The sequence below is a fragment of the Plecotus auritus genome, assembly GCF_963455305.1.
Source record: "Plecotus auritus genome assembly, chromosome: 2".
Classification (NCBI taxonomy): Eukaryota; Metazoa; Chordata; class Mammalia; order Chiroptera; family Vespertilionidae; genus Plecotus; species Plecotus auritus.
Window position 1 is genome coordinate 225,539,064 of NC_137771.1, and position 21,390 is coordinate 225,560,453.

The following is a 21,390-nucleotide window of genomic DNA, read 5'->3' on the forward strand; positions in this document are numbered from 1 at the left end:
GCAAAAACTCAGTCACAAGTAGCTAGAAAAGAAAGCAAACAGAAATACACAAGACCACTGTTAATTCCGGGAAAAACAAAATCATACAAGGAAGGAAATGTAATCATATTATACAACCGATGAACAAGACTACTATAGTCATAATTAAACAATATATTTAACAAAGAATATATATAACTATAATGAGTAGGTGGAAAAGAAAAGTGTAAGGCAGATGGATTCAAGGTAAATACTCATCTCCCTTAACAAAGAGTCAATAGTGTCTTAAACTTTAAGTCAAATACAAGCATAAGGTCAGGAATATCTACCAACTCCCCTTCTTCCCTTGTCACAAAAGCTAATTCTGTTCAGAACCCATTTGCACATCTACCCACTTAGGTACATGCTCAGGAAAAAGCATGCCCACTTCCAGGAGTGTGTCTAATTGGTCTAAATGTAATGCCATTTCCCTTTCTGGTGAATGTTTCAGAAACAGGCATGTTAGAACCCAGGAGATAAATCTGCCAAAGAGTTTCTAGGCAAAGTTTCCACATTCTCATTAAGCTACTAGAGGCCCGATGCACGAAACTGGTGCAAGGGGCTCGGCCCTCGCAGCCCCTCACAGCCTCTGCGGGCCCTCGCAGCCCCGGCTTTGTCCGGAAGGTCGTCTGGACGCTCATTCTGCTGTTCAGTCTGATTAGCATATTAGCTCTTTCTTCTATAGGATAGGATAAGAAAAATGTTCTCTTCTCTCTCTAGACATTGTTGCATTAGATATAACTCCTGAAACTGCAGTAGCCATCTTAACAATCTGAGGGTGTGACCACCAAGACTTAAGGGGGAGATGAAAAACCTGGAGCCCTTAAGACATGATAATGTGCCATAACCGGTTTGGCTCAGTGGATAGAGCGTCGGCCTGCGGACTCAAGGGTCCCGGGTTCGATTCCGGTCAAGGGCATGTACCGTGGTTGCGGGCACATACCCGGTGGGGAGTGTGCAGGAGGCAGCTGATCAATGTTTCTCTCTCATCGATGTTTCTAACTCTCTATCCCTCTCCCTTCCTCTCTGTAAAAAATCAATAAAATATATTAAAAAAATTTTTTTTTTTAAAAAAAAAGACATGATAATGCCACCTAACCTATTAGCCCTAGAGTCTATCCTGCCCCTGGACTTCCAATTTATGGACTTTACTTAGAGATGCATACTGAAATAATCACAAGTGAAATTATGTATCCGAGTTAAATTCTCCTATTTGAAGCCAGTTTGAGTCAGGGACTCAATACTGGCATCCAAAAGCAGCTTATCTGATACAATAAGCATATGACTTGGAAATAGAGGAATACAGCAAGAAGAAACAGCTAAGACTTGATGTAAAAGTGATTACCTATGGGGCAGAGCTTGCCAACTAGTGGGCATGGCCCACAGTGCCACAAGTGTCTTGGATGTGCCAAGGTCCTCTCAAGACCTCAGGACACCCGAAGCCTCTCGTAGTTTATCCACGCAGAGCCTGGGGGTAAATGTTCGGAAGCAGTGCTCCAGCAGGGCGAGGACCAGCAGAAGTGGGGGTGCACCGGGGACTGCTGTTTTCATTATCAGCCTGTCAGCAGCATTCAACTTTGAGTCTATGCATGTAAAAACTAAAAACTAATTCTTAAAAAAACTGCAGTCAGCAGAAGAGACTAAATTTCTGATCAGTAAGAAGGGTCACTAACAATAATATAAGGACGTAATTGAAGACTATTTCAGAAACAACACTCGAGCACGGGTAACGGTACATTTCAAAGTAACAGAAGAGGAACAGCTACAAGGAATCAAAAACTACACCGAAGTTTCTTCTTTAGTGACATAACTGTACTCAATCACAAAGAGAAAACACAAAATTACTTTTTGTTGTGCATTATACTGACTGGATATTAGATGCGATCTACCAAAGTCTCTTCAAGTTTTACAAGTAATTCAACTCAGGAAGCTAAGATACAGTATAAATTAACACCAGAAACCCTGCATTCAACCTTGTGTTAAGGACTAAGCAAAATTCTAATACTAGACCCACAATTCTCAAAATATACAAGGTTGCTGCTCTCATAAAATTAATCAAGTATTTGCTAAAGCCATATTCGACAAAAGCTATATAGAATTACAAGTAAGAGCTGAGCCTGGCTTTGAATCCTATCTTACCAACCACTAGAGAAAATTACTTCACCTCTAACTAACCTACATTTCCCATCAGTTAAATGAAAATAATACCTTACTAGGTGGTGGTATGTGTATGTTTATAAAGTGTTCAAGCTTGATAAAGATTGCCCTCACTATGTTAACAGGTGAGGAGGTGGTTTCCTCCATATGCTAATGTGCATTGTGTGTCTCCAAGAAGGTAATTTTCTCCGAGTTTATTTCCTTCATACCACATCACCCAAGGAGTGGTCTGCAGAGCACATTTATGGCCAAGAGAAGCTCCCTACTGGTTATCTTGCTTCTAATCCACTTGGACTGATTTTTCTTACTGTGTCCTCATACTGTCAGCCACTTAATTTTTTTTGAACCACTATTTAGCATTCACTCTGCAAACCGTTATATTCAGTTATAAGACTACTAGAGGCCTGGTGCACGACATTTGTGGGGGAGGGAGGGGAGGCCTCTCGCAGTCCGGGAGCCCTCAAGGGATGTCCAACTGCTGGCTTAGGCCCACTCCCCGCGAGGGGTCCTTAGCACTGCAGCGGAGGCACTCACGGGGTGCTCCCCCTGTGGGAGCACGGTGACCACCAGGGGGCAGCTCCTGAGTTGAGCGTCTGCCCCCTCGTGGTCAGTGTGTGTCATAGCAACTGGTCGTTCCGCTGTTCAGTAGATTTGCATATTAGGGTTTTATTATATAGGATTATGCCTTGGGCCTCCTGCTAGACCCTGACCATTTCAGAAACAGAGGGAATATCTCTTAGACTGATTGCTCAAGTATCAGAGAAAAACATAGTATGATAACAATAAAAACGCTTCCTCACAGAAACCATGCACACATTTTAACCTCATTCTTTCCGTCATTCAGCAAACATTTATGAAGTCTTCTATGTGCCAGAGCCCTAGGATACAATAATGAACAAAACAGATGCAACCTCTGCTCTTAAGCGGCTTAGTGCAAAGCGTATATGTATGTACGTACGTACGTACATACGTACATACACACACACACACACACACACACACACACAAACACAGCCCTAACAGCTATCAAATTCAGGTCAAACAAGTGTGAAGCTATGAGAAGAAAAAGTTTAGGGTGTTTGGAACCATAACAGAACAGAAGGAGGGGGAGTCAGGGAAGGCTTCCCTGAATATACAACCTCCAAATTAAGACTGAAAATACGGCCCTTGACTGTTTTGCTCAGTGGATAGAGCGCCGGCCTGTGGACTGAAGGGTCCCAGGTTCGATTCCAGTCAAGGGCATGCACCTTGGTTGCAGCTCGATCCCCGGTGGGGGTTGTGCAGGAAGCAGCTGATCAATGTTTCTCTCTCATTGATGTTTGTAACTCTCTATCCCTATCCCTTCCTCTCTATAAAAAAAAAAATCAATAAAATATATTTTTAAAATTTTTTTTAAAAAAGACTGAAAATATAAGCATGAGTTAGTAGAACGAAGTGCTCAGCATGTCACTCACTCGTACACTATAAACATTAAGTACATACCATCCCCGTCATATAGACGGGGAAACTGAGGCTCAGTATATACTTAGGAAAAGGCAGGGCTAGGATTCAGAGCCAGGTATCTAGATCAGACTCTACAGATGTACTCTTTCCCATTACACACACAGTGCTGTCTGTGACAGGCAGACTCCAAGGTGGCTCTCCCACACAGCTTCCTGTTGTGTGTGCCTTCTGCAGACCTGTCCCTTCACACAGGACTTTGGACTTGCTTTTAAGCAAGAGAACAAAGGAAAAGGGGATGGGATATCACTTCTATGGATACGATACGTAAGTCTTACGTCTGTTCTGCGAGGAGACTCTCCTCTCTCCTCCACTGTCTGTGAGAAAGTAAGTGCCACGTTGGGAAGGACCAGACAGCAGGGAACTGAGAGCAGATGCCTACCAATAAGCAGCAGGAAACTGAGACTCCCCCCCCCCCCCCACCGCCCCGCCACCACCAGTGAGACCGTGCACAAGGAACTGAATTCTACCGAATAACTATCTGAGCGGAGAAGAGATCTTTCCCCAGTCAAGCCTCAGGTGAGACGATAGCTCAGCCAACATCCTGACTACGGCCCACTGATACCCTGACGCAGAGCGCCCAGCGGAGTGGTGCCCAGAAATCTGGCCCACAGAAAGCTGTAAAATATAAAGGCATGTGTTTTAAGCTTCTAACTTTGTGGCAATATTGTTACATAATATTGTTAACGTAATAAAGTTCTTCCAGCAACCACTGGTACACTGCTTAAAATACAGATTTTCAACTACTCTTTTTTTTTTCCAAATATGTTTTTACCGCCCGGCCAGTGTTGCTCAGTGGTTGGGCGTCCACCCATGAGCCAGGAGGTCAAGATTCGATTCCCAGTCAAGGCTCATGCCTGGGTTTTGGGCTTGACCCCCAGTAGGGGGCATGCAGGAGGCAGCCAATCGATGATTCCCTCTCATCACTGATGTTTCTCTCTCTCTCTCCCTCTCTCTTCCCCTCTCTCTGAAATCAAAAAAAACATTTACTTTAAATATGTTCATGGTCGACCCCCAACCACTGAGCAACATGAGCTGGGCTCACTCTGCTGCTCTGAACTACACACCAAGTCCCCTTCAGGCAGCAATCACAGCTGTTCTTGTCATGCAAAACTCACAAACCAAAACGTTAACATTACCACAATCTCACCCTACATGTTACAGTAGCCATTTTAACAGCTTTGTCATATACCTGCATTATTTCTATCATTTATGCCCGTTTCTATTGACTGAGTTTCCTGTTCTATGTCTTTGAATTCACTAAACTTTTCTTCAGTGATGTCTAATCTGTCAGTAATTCCATACATTGCATTTTTCACCTCATACATGAGTTTTCACCACTAAAAATTTTATTTTGGTTTTTTGAGACCTTTCAAGTTTCTGCTTAATCCTCTGAATACATGGAATACAGTGATAATAACTGTTTTAATGTCCTTGCCTGTATCCATCAGTTCTGGGTTGGTTTCAATGGATGGGTGTCTTAATTATAAGTTACATTAACCTACTTATTTGCATATTAAGTAATTTTTTATTGGATGCTGAACAGTTTACAATGTTGAGTAATGGGTTTTGTTATATTTCTTTAAAAAGTGTCACACTTTGCAATGGCAGGCAACCGTATTACTTCAGATCTGTTTGCTCCTTTAAAGGCATGTTTTTAAGCTTTTTCCAGACAGAACTAGTGTAGCCTTTACTTTATTCAGAGCTAATTAATTAGCCCCACTACTAAGACATGACCCTCTGGAGTCTCAGGGAACACAGCATATAACAAGACCTTTCTACTGTGCCTCTGAGATACTCAATATGTCCCGGCCCCGTGTGAGAGCTCTGAGTCTAGTTCTGCTTATAGCTTCCCAGGAAATTCCTTGCCCCCAAAATTGGTCCTTTATGAAACTGTACCCTGAATATGCACAGCAGATTGGTATTGTCAAACATATAAAGGGACCACTAAGATTTATGGGACTCTCTGCATGGCTCCCTTCTCTCCAGAACACTGCTCCTCAAATTAGAACCATCCTGGACTCCCCCAACTCCAACCTTATTTTCTCAGTTCAGTCAGGCCACACGGTTCTATCTGGATTCCTCCTCACGCACTGAGATCTAAGGTCTGAAAACTGCCTCCAGGCAGAAAGCGGGGCCATAACTGGGCTCCCCTCGGTCATTTTCTGTCTGTCAGAGATCCCAGTTCTGTGCTGCCTATGGTTCAGTATCTGAAAACGCATGTCCCACGTATTCTGTCCAGTTCCCTAGTTTTGATAGCAGAGGGTAAACTCACAATGTTCCTTACTGCCTTGTAATGAAAAGCAGAGGTCCTGACTCCTGACACTGATTTTAAAGGGATTGTTTTATTTAAGATACAACTCCTAAACACGTACATACACACATCATCTATCACATTATCCCATCTTTATTTTTATTGTGGCATATACCACTCTCTACCATTCTTTGTCATTGTGTCCAATTTGCTTTATTCCTTATTCTACGTTTTACCATAGACCGTAAGCTCTGTGAGTGCAGGGATCTTGTCTATCATCACTCCTGCATCCCAGCAGGTACTCAAGTCCAAATTAATTCAATCAACAAGCAAACTGATTTAGAAGTATTTCACTTACTATATACTGTGAACTCTTCTCATTAGTAAGTTCTGATCTAGACGCAGGTAACACTGACTCTGGAGAGTTCCTTAGGATTGTCTATTATCTTAATTAGCATCATCTAAGTAAAGGTTCTTAGTTGCAAACAAGACACTAACTGACTTGGTTGAAACTGAAAAGGAAGTTATTAAAGTATACTAGACAACTCTCAGAAAACCCAAGAGGGCAGGCCTGGCTTGAAGGCTACATAACCCACAGCCGCCAGAATTCAAACCACAGGTCTGGTCTAGTGGAGACAACCTAGGACTCAGTCACTGCAACCTGTACAAGGTTCCAATGACATCGGAACTAAAGGCTGCAGCTGGGTCTGTCGCTGTCAGCCTCTGGAAAACAGACGCAGCTGTGATGCCCTTGCACTGCAAATCCCAGGCTTCTGAAGGAGTGCAGTGAAGGCCAGATGACTGCACACCAGCTCCAAAGATGCAGAGAAAGTGAGCAACTGACTTTCAGGTTGAATATTCTACCTCCCACCAAGGTTCTTTTTTTCCCCAATGTTTTTATTGATTTTAGAGGAAGAGAAACATTGATCGGCTGCTCCTGCATGAACCCCTCCCCAGCCTACCCCCCACTGGGGATCAAGGCCACAACCACAGCATGTGCCACAAATTGGAATCAAACCAGCAGCCTCTCGGTGCATGGGACAATGCTAGACCACCTGAGCCACACCGGCAAGGGCCCACGAAGATTCTTCAGGTAAAAAATTCCCCCAACATGGAAAGCTGTTAAATGTTCTTGTTTATTATCCAAAAGAGTAACAAACCAGTAGCACAAGGCATCAATCCAGAATACCAGAACTTTTATCTATTTCTTTAATTAGTGGGTTATAGAAGCTCTATTTTTCTCTTTCTTTTCTCCCTAAATATTTAACTTTAGGGCAGTTAACTCTTTGCTGGGGGTATTATTATTATTATTATTATTATTATTATTATTATTATTATCTGGAGGCAGCATATGTAATCTACTGTGATTAACCTTAAGCCAATTTAATCCATGCATCTCAGTTTTCTAACTTACAAAACAGAGATACTATCAACCACCTTGTGGGGTTGCTGAGAATATTAAAATAACTAATAATGAATATGTACAATGTCTGGCCCATAGCAGGCAATCAATTAAGAGTAGCTATTGTTACTATTATTAAATGACAAACTAGAGGAGAAACTCACTAATTTACACAAACATCTTTTTTTAAACATACAACAGGTTGAAGATCCAAGCTTCTATTTTACCTTAGTACTGTACTATAACTGTTATCTCCCTGAGTGCCCATGTCACCAGAGATAAAGCAACAAGTAGCTTAAAGAAGTCTAACATGTTGCCATCAAAACTGAAGTTCAAGAAATAAATAAATAAATAAGTAAGTAAATAAATAAATAGGTGGGTGGGTAGAAGGAAGGATGGAAGGACTGCTCACCCTGACCACAAGCCATGCTCCCTGCACATTCCTCGCCAGTGAGCTCTGACTATACTGGAAACTTGGTGAGGGCAGGAGCCATTTATGTCCATGTGACTCACTACTATGACCCAAGAGACTAGCATGGGGCCAAGCAGAGAGACGGTCCATGAAATTTAAATATTTGCTTTTCTAAATATTTACAACAGAATCTAGTCACTGAGAAAAGTTTCCGAAGTATTTTAAAACAAGTCACCTATAAGCTTTAAAAAACTTTATTCTCCTGACAAAATCAACACCTTCAATAATTTTTCTAACTACAAGATTCATTCTTTTGAAAACCCATCCATTCAATGAACTTTCCCCTCAATCACTCTTGTTCTGTCATCCAAACCTGAAGTTAAAGACAAAAAAGCATCCAAACAAACCATGTTCCTCATTTTTCTGTCACTTTTTAAATAAAGTAAAGCTAGAGCTTTTTTAAATGTGAACCTGACAGCTACTACAAATGCTGGGCTGATATTCCGGATAGAAATGCTGAAAGAACATCACTTTGTTGGCTAGGAATCATGAAGAATATCCAACAAGTTAAAACCACAATTTAAAACCACTCCAAATGACCACTAAGGGCTGTATCTATTTCAGTAACTACTAAAATTATGCACTTCTTTTAAAAAAGAAGGCACAATCTTTCCACCCCATAATCTTGCTTCTAAGATATAGTAGATATTTCACATGCATTTGTTATTAATCCATTTGTAAATAATTTTGTCTCTTTCCTAGCTACAAAGTTTGTCTCTTTCCTAGCTATTAAGTTATTAATCCATTTGTAAATAATTATGTCTCTTTCCTAGCTCCAATCGTATTAAAGGTAGGATTCACCTTTTTCTTTTTCCTCAAGGCTCCCATATTCCCTGTCCAGCTCTTTATCCAAATGCACAGACATTCCTCTGATGTAGTCCTTTTGTCCTGGAGACCAACTAGTAAAGATCAAAACATGTAGCTCACTGATCAATCACAAATGTTTAGTTAGTGCTTACTGTGCCAAACATTCGACAATCGCTGAGACAAGAGGGAGCAAAATACCGCTGCCCCTGTTCACTGAAGGGCACTATTCAAATCAACACAGGGACACGTGGGATATTAAACAAGAAGAGGGATGCGAGGGTGCTTTCCCTTACAAAAGTGACATCTGAGCTGAAACTGAAGTAGGAAAGAAGTTTAAAACAGATGACAGCTGACTAAGGAAGCAGCACAGGCAAAGACAAGGATCCAGAGACCTGGGACATACGACTGCATAGGGGCCATCACCCAGGTAGGGGGTCCTGTAACAAATTTGGTCTTTACCCTAGAAGTCACAATAAATCATTAAAGAGTTTTTTGGGTGTGTGTGTGTTGTTGTTTTTTTAAGGACAGAGAATTCTTGTTTATCCTTTTGCTCAAATCCCTCTTTGATTTCTGCCCATTCTATTAAACTGTCCTTATTCCTTGACCTTCCTATATGCCCACATCCTTTACTTCAGATATCTGTATCTTTGTCTCATTCAGCAACCAGCTTTCCTCCCAGTGGTTTCCCATGAATCCTAAGATTCTTCAAGTTCTTCCTTCTGCATAACTAATACTGCTGAGTAACTGTGGGCCTTCAGGGCAGTTCTTAAGTAAATTTACCTAGCTTTACTGAAGTTCTGAACTGTACCATAGAACCATGATAGGAAAATTTAAAAAGTAAAACTAGATTGCAAAATACTCAATGAGATCCTAATAATCTTCTCACCGTTGCTGTTTTAAAAAATTTTTATGAAACAATCTTTTGTACCATAGAAATAATGTCTCCCAATAATGTCTGATATAATGATGAAATTAAAAAAACACCAATGTGGTGATACTTGCAGGTCTTTTTAAGGGGAAATAATGACCTCAGAACAAATTTTTCTGTAGACAGTATTTGTCTTAAAGACTGGAGGCCTATTCAGATCCAAATAAACTTTAATTCAAAAATTAACTATCAAAAGACCCTAAAACGAGACCAAAATTTTGACCTTCAAAAGGCAAGATCAAAAATTACTCCATTTCATAGACTCTGTGTTCCCGTTAATGAAGATGTATGTGTACTAGACTGGGTTCTTAAGGCTCCGCTAGAGACTAGTCAGGATCCGCCCCACCCCGCCGCCCCAACGAGAGCATAACTTCCATGATGATATAGAGAGCATACCTTTTGATTTCAGGCCCCAGTTCCATGTTCGGCACCAGCAGATACTCAATAAATAATTCTATCCACCTCAAATAATAAATTATTTTTAGATGATCATCTCCCAATAAGGATACAAGTAAAAATGAACAGAACATGATATTTTTCATGAAAATACTAAGACCCTCAGAATAAATTAAACTCACATGTTCAGTTAACTAGGTACTTTTCAAACTTTGAATTATAATATAACCTTTTCCTTTCCAGATTCAGAGCTTCTAACATTGCCTTCTGCACTGCCCCATTGCTGAGCTCATCTGTAACAGTGCTACAAATGACTCCCACCTGTCCCTCACGGAAGGTTTGAGCTACAGTAACTCTCTTCTATTCTTCAACAGTTACTTCAGGTCCTGTTGTAGAAAGTATTCTCAACTGTCCCATTAAACCAATCATTCCACACATACAACATTTTACTATACTGCCACCAAGTTTAATTCTCTATTTCCAAAAACTTGGTGACATTGCTATTTAAATCCCAAAATATTCACTTTGTTCTGTTGAAAACTAAATAAGAAATTTTTAATGTGTTTCAAACTTGGGTCTCCCATCTGTCTTCCACTTCTTACCTCTTCTCATTCCTTCATGCCTATACACCTAAAATGGCCTGCCTTCCAAGCCCTCCTCCTTGTGGTTCATCTCCCTAACCCACAGATATGCACACTGCACTGCCGAAAACCTTCCATCACCCCAAATTCAAATTCCTTACAATACTTAAGACCCATCACTCTCATTTCTCACTGCACTTGTTCCTATCCCTCCCCCAGCATACATATATACATATATACATATATAAATATATACATATATACATATATACATATATACATATATACATATATACATACATACATACATACATACATATATACATATATACAGAGGCCCGACGCACAAAATTCGTGCAAGGGGTTTGGCCCTTGCAGCCTCAGCGGCTTCCCTGGGCTTCATCCGGAAGGTAGTCTGGAAGGACGTCTGGTCTAATTAGCATATTACCCTTTTACTATTATAGATATACATATGTACATATCTATGTGTATATATGTACATATGTGTATATGTATATATACATATCTATCTCTGGAACACACACACTCTGGCTGTCACCCTTCACTTCCACCACCACCACAGGCTGCCACATGACCTCCTCCAGAGGACTGTCAATTCCCCAGGTTCTACTGTAACAAGCCTAGCCATTCTTCCATACCAAGATCCAGTCCCACCTCCTCCACAGGCATGCGCTAATTCTCAGAATTGTCTTACTTCGTGTGTTCTTCTAGTCCTTCATATGTCAATACCTCTACTTGCTAACTAGGTCTTGTTAATTTGCCTGTATACACACAACTATCTCAACACTAACAGCAAAATCTTGTTCACTGTTGTAGTCAAAGCTTATACCACCATAATTCACATATACAGGACAGTTTATTCAATTGAAGAGGACTAAGAATCCCCTTTTACAATTTAACAAGGATTTACAATTTCAAGCACTTACAATTTATCAAAATACCAGTTTTTCACCTAACACAATACAGGAAAATCAGGAAATATGTTTAACTATATCTGACAAAAATGAATATTTTTATCATTTAAAGCACAAGACTTATAGTACAACTTAAGATGTTCAAACTCACTCACATTAAAGAAATGAAAATCCAGCCCTGGCCAGGTGGCTCAGTTAATTGGAGCATCATCCCGTGCACTGAAGGGTCACGGGCTCAATTCCCAGTCAGGGCACATACCCAGGTTAAGAGTTCAATTCCCGGTTTGGGCTCCTAAGGAAGGCAAGTTCCCACATTTAAATATTCATTTGACTAACTTGGACTATTTCTATAAGTTGCTCACAAGTGAGCCAACTATTCACTACCAATGAGCTCACACATAAAAAGCATCATTTTTTAAAATAACAGGTATCCCTATAATGTCCCAGTGCAGTTGGTACTCTGTCCTCTGTTCCTTCTTTGGTAAAAAGAACAAAGAACCAAGAGTCAGGAAAACATATGCTACTTCCAGACCTGATTATGCTGAGGCATTGGTTAACAAGCAAGTTAGTTTCTTGGCATCCATTTCCTTCTTTAAGAAACATGAATTATATCAATGTTTCTACAGCATCAGGAGTACCTGGAGCCCTAATTATGAAAGCAGATGCCAAAGCATCACCCGACCTGCAGAGAGACGAATACGTCTTGGGAATCCCCCTTGGACAAGTCCTCCAGAAGACTGAGAACCGTTAAGTTTTCTCAGTCTCTACTAGATCTAGTAATTCTCTATAGAGTCCAAACGAATCCTACACCTTCCTTTTTTTTTCAAACCCACAGAAATTAAAGAGGAAGGCAGTAGTAAATGTATTTATATTTTTTAACTATTTGTACGCTATAGCGTCTATAGATGCAAGCGGGGGGCCTTTTTTAATTAAATTCAAAGTATCGTAGCAGTTAACTGGTTGATTTCAGAGAGGAAGGGTGAGCGAAAGAGAGAGAGAAACGTCAATGATGAGAGAGAATCATGGATCGGCCGCCTCCTGCATTAGGAATCGAGCCTGCAAACCCTGCATGTGCCTTTGACCAGAATCAAACCCGGAACCCTTCAGTCCGCAGGCCAACGCGCTATCCACTGAGCCAAGGCAGCTAGGGCAGATAATAAATGTATTTTTAAACATCACTGCTAACATCCTCCTCGCAACTTCAATGACTCAAACATTTACTGAAACCTTGACAAGATGCAAGTGTTATTCTAGTAGTATTGTTTGCTGAGGATATCAGCAGGAACACACACTGTATAGTCGAGGAGACCAAGACAAAATCCGAAAGCTAAGATTCCAAATACAGTTTACATACACTATAGTCACAGCCATCAAGAATCATGTTTCTGGCTGAAACCGGTTTGGCTCAGTGGATAGAGCGTCGGCCTGCGGACTGAGGGGTCCTGGGTTCGATTCCGGTCAAGGGCATGTACCTTGGTTGCGGGCACGTCCTCAGTGGGAGGTGTGCAGGAGGCAGCTGATCGATGTTTCTCTCTCATCGATGTTTCTAGCTCTCTATCCCTCTCCCTTCCTCTCTGTGAAATATCAATAAAATATATTTTTAAAAAAATCATGTTTCTGTCAGTAAAATAATGTGCTATTAGACTCAAAATACCTTCACTACTTTTTTTCTAATCTGACATTTATGTATAAACTGCATTGCTGAATGCTTGTGAGCTATTTGAACTTGCATACCATAGTTTAAAAGATTAATGACCAAATAAGGAAAATAAAACTTATTAGTGAAATGTGTTATCTTCTCAAAAGTTTATTTCTGCAAGTTTCTCCCAAAACATCTGAAAGTGTGACAGCAGTGTTTCATAATCCCCCATTCTCCTCTACTTCAGTAGAAACAGATTTTCAGCCAAACAACTACCTAAGACCACATATCCCAGCCTCCTTTGCAGCTAAATGTGGCCACCTGGCTAAGTTCTGACCAACAGGTATAAACAAAAGTGTAAACCATTGTAAACTTCCAGGTTTTTTTATTAATAATAAAAAAGTGTGTGGGGTGTGAGTGCGCGCATGTGTATGTGTGTGGGGGGAGGGGGGAAGCGGGGAAAAGGAAAGAGAGAGAGAGAGGAATATCGGTTTGTTGTTCCACTTATTTATGCACTCATTGATTGATTCTTGTATGTCCCCTGAGAGGCACAGAGAGAGAGAGAGAGAGAGAGAGAGAGAGAGAGAGAGAGAGAGAGAGAGAGAGAGAGAGAGAGACCCACAACCTTGGAGTATAGGAATGACACTAACCAACTGAGCTACCTGGCCAGGGCCCAGTTATCTTCAAAGGGAGAGGAGAGGGGGTGGATGTGCCTGCCCACATCCTGTCCCTGGACTGTGGATGTGCTGGGGAGCCGCCTTGCACTGTACAGAAAAGGGTGTCTCCTTCGGCATGGGAAAGCAACAAGACAGGAGAAACCAAGATCCCTATACCATGCAACCACATCAGCCTTAGACTACTTACACTTGATACATGAACTTGTTGTTCAAGCCACTGTATTTGGTCAGAACATAGGCCCAATCTCATGTTCTAATTAATATACAGAGAAAGTTTAAATTTGTAATAAATTTTAAATAATAGCTACTTACCAACTCAGTAAAGCTGAAACTAGTTATAAATTCTTGGGTAACCCCACTCCTGAAATTATTGCTACTGTAAACAGCTTATATTTATATGGCATTCTACACTTTTGCAAAGCACCTCATTACAGTATCTCATTTCACATTCTCGAAATCCTGGCAGGGCAGCTGGTGCTATGCACATTTGGCATATAGGGTACCGGAAGCTCAGAGAAGCTATTTTGTCCAAGACTGCACAACTGAGCAGTGGTACGTACTTAGGGTTCAGTCTATAGGTTCCTCATACCATCACTCTGTGTACATATACACTTATATATCCCTGCTACGTGCCAGGCAACAGAGTTACAGGTGTGATCAAGAAAGAATTATTCCTATCCAGATGCACCTTACAATCTAACGTAGGGAGAGACATTAAATGAATACACACACACACACACACGAATTCAACTGAATAATGACACAGCTATGTGCAATAAGAGCTGTGGAAAAAAATAAAAACAGAGTCCTATAAGAACACCTTGGCCAAGGAACCTTACTTAGACTGGCGGTCTGGGGAAGGCCTTTGGAAAGAAGCAGCATTTATACTGAGACCGTAAGGATGAGTATGAGTGAAGAAGAGGAAGGGAGGGAGAAGGATGAGTATGAGTGAAGAAGAGGAAGGGAGGGAGAAGGGGGAGAAGAAGGCTATTTAGAAATTGACATACATTATCAATCTCCCAAGAACACTAAGGTAAGTACCACTGACCCCATTTACAGCTGAAGATGCTTACTGAACTCACTGTGCTAAAGGTCACACTGCCAGTCAATGGCAGGTCCTGTTGAGATTCCAGACTCGCCTGACTGGACCCTCTCTCCCAGGCACCACCTCCCAGGCCAGTTCTCCTCTCTCCACAGGATCACGCTGCCTCTCCTGCTATCTGTAACTAGTTATCACAGATTGCAAGTAGATGTCACAACTGCAGCATGTTTTTACCCAAATGTATGTGCTAGGATGCCAACCTTACCCACAAATACCCATAAAACACAAAAAATCAACTCCTGTCATTGTATAATTGACATATTTACTTAGAAAAATTAGGGAGTTATTTAATGAACAGGGATGTTACCTAAAATAGAAGTGACCCTGAAAATCAGTTTCACTGCATGTTAAACCAGCTCATTAATCCTCCCACCCCCACCACACACACACACACACACACACACACACACACACACACACAATTTAAACAAGCATTTCAATCATGGGGAGATAAAACTCAAAACAATTCAATTCAAAAGATACATTTTAAGCTATTGTGCACTATACATTAAATGCATATATATAAGCACAGGTCCCTCAAACAAACAAAAATATGTATATGCCTTGTCAAAACCCTAACAGTAATACAAACTTTTTAAAATAATCTTCAAGAAGAGAGGGTACATGGCTCTGGTAGAAGAATTAATTGCCAAGAAGCTAAAATGATTCTATATTAGCAAAAAGTATGCCTACAAGGAACCACATCATTGTAGATGTTCAATGTATCAATGTACAGTGTTATTATCACCAATAATAACTCACTATACAACTCTAGAAGTAGGACTTCAAAGCAAAACGTAACTATTAAAAAAAAATTTAGATGGTTTATACAAATCAGCATTTCCACCATTTTTCATATACCAAAAAATGAAACTAAGGCTGCCTGTAGCCATTAGGTTAGGAAACAATACTTAGGCTTTAATTACCTACTATGAACCTTAAATTATTTTAGTCATGTGAAGTAAACATTGCACTTTCACATAACCAATGGTAAACTTTACAGCTCTTGCTTAACATTATAGTGTTGACCTAAGGCAAGATTTCAAGATTTCTTCATTTAGGGGCAAAGTGAAGAGAAATTTTAAGTAATTTAAAATAATTTGATTATTTTTCCAAGTAATTAAACACAAGTTTTAACCACCCAAAATTTTTAATCCAAAATTGTGCTAGCCTTGGATTATGAATTACCAAATTTTCTCGAGCCATCAAAACACTGCCCAATGGTCAAAATAATATATGTTAAGAAGTCTCTTAAATGGCATAATCATTATTTATATAAGGTGCTCTTATCCAAGGTCTGCAACACTTAGACAGGGCAACTGTGTTAATGTAAAGTCTCAGGTGACCGACCATGTTTGATAGTTTCACACAATACCTTTACTTCTAAAAAGAAAATATACACACGTTTCTGGAGGTAAAACCACCAAAATACTCAACACAAATTCTTAGATCACAGTTTAAATTACTGATAAGGAATATAACAAAATTAAAGACTAATTGAATTTGGGGAGAAAAGAGGTAATTTCTTTATAAAGACTCTTTTTGGAAGTTGTTAGGTTTTGGTGGGTTCAGATGGTTGAAGTTTTTCCTTAGGGATAAGAGAAATTGCTTGGAGAGGTGGGGGAGGGGGGACGTGCAAGTTCTTTGAAATAAAGTTACTGCTAAAGCAAAGAAAAATGGATACACAACTTATTACAAATACCAAGTCACAAATGAAGCCCCCTGTTCTATTAAATCTTATATTTAATGTCATATATATAAGGCAATTCCCTTCTCATTCATAATGAAGTTACTTCTATCCAGATTTTCTTCCCATAACTGGACACTTGCCAACAATGTGTATGTGAAACATCCTGTGACTAGATTTCTAAACTATTTCTTATTTTCCTAAATTGTTTTCTAGTACCCAAAATTCAATACAAATTAGTCTTTTCATCCTTTGTATAGTTTCAAAACAATATACATGCCCAAGGTCATTCTATACCATGTGTTATAACAAGTTATCTTGCGTTCTGCTTTTGCAGATAAAGTCATAGCACTATAAAAACCAAAATAAATTCTTTAAATACTAGTTGCTACACTTACCACTCCCCACCCCACAGCCAACTTTAAGTCATAAATACAGTAACTCTCCGTAAATAAAACTAAGGGCCAGACACTGAACAATATTCTAGAAGGGGGGAAAAATTCTAACCAAGGGTATTTTTTACTATCTACCTTCCCCCAACAGGACAGTACATTAAAATGGAATATTTTGGTTTATTTTGAATGTTAGTGCCCCTGAAAGACTGGACTAAACCATTAATTTTTTAATCCCCAACCAATTTTATATTTGTTGTTTCTAATAAAGTCCCATCAAAATGTCTTTAAAATATGTTTTAAGAAACAGTCTTAGCCCTAAATTCCGAATTCCTAATAAAGATCTTACTAGATCACTCAATCTCCCACTCCTACTAATGACCATTCGCTCAATCAAATCTAGAATCATTTTTATGTTTCAATTAAGTGTGCCTTCACCTTACCTAGACAGGGATGACCCTTCCTTTCTAAGCTTAAGTCTCTTCTGAACTTTTTATACTCAGTCTTACCCTAGAACTTGGTATGGACATTGACAGGAGTCCTTAACTTGCTAGCAAGGTTTAAAGTCTAGATGAATTTGGACAGCCACCAAAAACACCGCTGCTATGGCAAGGCAAATCCTCCAAAAGCAATGGGGTATTTTAAGTGAAAGTTTTATGTATATTAAAAGTCTTAACCATCGCCAAGCAAACTTTTTTCAAAGAATCCACAATTTCTTTGAAACTAATTTCTTCAGGTTAAAATCAGCATATGAAATTTTAATTCTAGTCTCATATTTATAGTTTTCGGAAAATACTCCTAATGTAACTAAACAATTAAAACATGAGAAATTTACGAAAACAAAAGCTAGAGAAAATTCCACTGAATTATTAAACACCCCAAAATCAAAGTATTAAATATATCCATTCTAAAACACTGTATATGTAAAGTGTAAGGGGTCACAGAAGAAACCTAGGTATTCAAAGATAAAAAATGACTAGACATAACTTTACACAAAACTTTCTTATGACTCACCAATACTTAAATGACACCTATAATTAAAACTAATTGTGGAGAACAAAATGTACCCCATTCAATTCTTTCCATTCAAAAAACACTGTCTGCATGGTTCTCTGGGTGGAGTGGGGGACTGGTAAGTCTCATTAAGGGTGCCTCATCTCATTCTTTCCTTTCCACCCCAGCAAACTACAAAGTTAATCTACACTAACCTGAACGTGGACACCATCTCTAGGTCAGAACCCTGAGTCATTACACGCAGATGGCTTCGGAGCCGGCCAGCATTTCTCACAGTGAGTTACAACCTGGTGACAGGAGCCGGCAGGCCGACTGGCCCCTAGCGTTCCAGCTCCGTGACCTTGGATGAGTCACCGCTCAGTCCCTCATCTGTGAAATGGGTGAGTGTCTGCCCGTGAGCGAGTAAACACACGTGAGGCCCCCAGAAGAGTGCGTGGCCCTTTTCGTCCTCATCCCTAAATCGGTGTGAACACAGTGTTTTAAGGTGTATTTTTCTGACACCTTGGGTGGAATGCAAGAACCAAATGCTGCTGCCACTCAAGTGCTGCACCGAGGCTACAGGATTCACAGAACCCAGGGTGGGATGACAGGCCCCGCCAAGCAATCGGAGTCCATCACTTACTGATCTGGCCTTTTTTAACCATTTCGGGCTAGGGAGGGGCCTCTCCTAGGTGCTAAGGTGTTCGGCAGTTTCCGTGGCTGAGAGCAGGTCTGGGTCTGCAAACAGGCTCGGGAAGTTCTGCTGCAATACCCAGGTCTGAAGGATCATTTACAAATGCTCGGCCACCAGCTCCTCCGGCTGCTAAACGGGTCACCACTCCGCCTCGAGTGGCCGGGATCGCTCGCACCCGCTGCTCAACTTCAGAGCACGCCGGGTGCCCTCGCCCGGAACACGCCCGAGGCCGCGGAGGGACCGGGCTCCCGACCTTCCCGGCGCCTCGCCCAGCAGCCGGCCCCATTTTCTTAACCCGTGCATTGTCCTTGCGGAGAACCCCGGCGGTTCCCACACTGGAGGGGCCGAGAGGAGGGACGAGGGAGGAGCTGGGGGCAGAGGATGAGGAGGAAGAGGAGGAGGAGGAAGACAGCCTCCTGCCCTGCGCTCGGGCGACCAGTGAAGGTCTGGCGCGTTCTCCGGCCCCCGGGCCCCGGCTCCCAGGAGGCCGCGGCCCCCGCTCCCACCCTCCAGCAACTTTCCCTCCGCTCGCGCCCGCCTCTCCTCCGGGACCGGGCCAGCGGCTCCCTCCCCGGCGGCCAGCCCCGGGCCGCGGCGCCTCCTCCTAAAATGGCAGGTCCCTCCCTCCGCCCGGCCGGCCTCGGCGCGGCCCGGCTGCAGGCCGCGGGGGGGAGCCGGGCGCCGGGCCGGGCGGGGCCGCGGCCGGGCCGGACACTCACCGGGACGATGGCGGGGCGCTCGCGCCGCTCCCTCCGGTGAGTCTCAGCCTCAGGCTCCCGCCGCTGCGCTGCCGCCGCGAGTCCGCAGCCGGTGCCGCCCGGCCGCCTCCTCTCCGCTCCCTGCTCCGCGCCGCAGCTTCTCGGTCTCCGTCCGGCCCGCGGTCCAGCGGCGCCCGGGGCCGGGGAGGCGACAGGCCCCTCCCCGGCAAATACCGCAGTCCCCGGACCCCGACTCCCGGCGGCGGCGCCGCGCGGCCCGGCCCGGGCGGAGGGCGGCGGCGGCGAGGCCGGGCGCCGAGGGGCGGCCGCTCCCGCGGCTTCTTCCCGAGGAGGATTTTATAAATCTCACAAAATGGCGCGCGCTCCGAACCTGCGCAGCGAGCAGCGCCGGGCCGAGCGGCGGCGGCGGCGGCGGCGGCGGCGGCTCCTCCGCCAGGAGAGCCCGAACCGCCCGCCCCCGAGTCCCCGCAGACAGACACACACTCACACACACACGCGCGCACGCACACTCGCCCTCGCACACGCTCACTCACACACACACTCGCACACTCACACCGGTCCCGCCCGCTCGCCGGCGGCGGCAGCAGCACCAACAGCAGCAGCAGGAACAGCAGCAGCAGAAGCGGCGGCGGCGGCGGCGGCGCCCGCACCCCCCGCTCGGGGTGTCCGCTCCCTGAGCCCGACCTGAGCCGCGATCAGCAGCAGCGACGGCAGCAGTCTCCCCGGATCCCCCCGCCGCTCTTGCCGCCACCACCCCCGCCTCACTCCAATAGGGTTTTTTATTATTATTCGGGCGGGAAGCGAAAGGGTTTAAAAAAAAACCAACCAACAAAATGGCGACGGACCGACCCGGTCGCTATAGCAACTGTCAATCAAAACGCAAAACCCCGGCTGACGTGCTGACGTCCTCCTCCCGCCCCCCGGCCCAAGCCGGAGGGCGGGGCCTGTTGCTCGGGCAACGGCAGATTCTGTTCCCTCCTTTCCCTCTCCTCCGCCGTCCCCGACCAACCACCCAACCCCCTCAGGTCACGTGAAGGATAAATTCGGAGCTCGGGCCCGCTACGAGTGTCAGAGGAGGGCGCGTGATTCGCTCGGGGGAGGGGAGAGGAGGGCGACGGCCGGGCGGAGGAAGGGAAGGGGAGGGGAGGGGAAGGGGGGCCGAGGCGGCGGCCCGGCCTGCACGCCAGAGCCCGCCGCCTCCCCGGCTGCCAGGCCGCGCCCCGCGCCCGCGCCGACTGCGGCCCGGGGAGCGCGCGCGGCCTCTGCGCCTCCGCCTCCGGAGCCCCGCGCTTCCGCTTCGTGCGCCCGCAGCCCCACCCGCGCCGGGAGAGGAGGGGGAGGGGACCGGCGCTGCAACCGCGCGGGGCCCCGGGAAGCCCACCCCCACGCGCCGGGCCCGGGCTCTCACCTTCATCCCCAGGGAGCTCGCCGGCCACCTTCCCGCGGCCGGGGACGCACGTCCGCGCGTTTAAACTGTTCTTGGAAGGGCTCGCGTGCCCCCCTCGCCGGAAAATGCCCACGGAGGCCGCGGCGGGGGGTGGGGAAGAGGCCGCCTCCGCGTTTCAGACATCTCAGGAATTCCGGACGCTTCCCCGGAATCCGGGATGCCCCTGCGGCTGACACCTTGATTAAATCATGCCGCTCGGTTTGTGCAGCAGCCAATGCCAGCGTTCAGAAATCATGGACGGAGCCGTCATGAAAACTTTCTTTAGGCTGTGCACGCTCTCCCAGGTTTCCCAGCGATTTCCAAACCCTACCCACCTTTCTGGGCGCAGCCTTCCCTGTCGGAATGCCCCTTCCGTTGATCCCGGAGCTCTTCTTGTATTTGTGTCGCCCAACACCCCGTTTTTCTTTTTCATGCACCATCTCCGTTTCCAGATTCTGAATTCTACCACAATTCTTTCATTTATTTGTGTTCTATCGGCCCCTTCTTTCTACGTGAATGCTGCTGGGGGTGCTTCCCAGGTATTAAAGCCGAGCTGAACCAGGAGCCATGCTGTGCTGGCTACTTTGTAATCGGCAGACAGCCGCTAGCTA

The 21,390-nt window shown here is 44.0% G+C and overlaps 1 protein-coding gene across 8 annotated transcripts in view; it reads right to left on the minus strand.

Annotated features, from left to right (window-relative positions):
• DYRK1A (dual specificity tyrosine phosphorylation regulated kinase 1A) overlaps positions 1 to 21,082 on the minus strand; it is a 138,168-nt gene extending 117,086 nt beyond the window's left edge. For 2 of the 8 annotated variants that reach the window (XM_080651785.1, XM_080651783.1), the window contains exon 1: positions 20,762 to 21,082. The gene's annotated coding sequence lies outside the window, so the exon portion shown is untranslated. Of the gene's footprint in view, positions 1 to 19,353; positions 19,519 to 20,179; positions 20,209 to 20,761 lie in introns of those variants that run through there. The other 6 variants (XM_080651789.1, XM_080651787.1, XM_080651786.1 and 3 more) reach the window with 5 other exon arrangements.
• Positions 21,083 to 21,390: the final 308 nt, after the last annotated feature.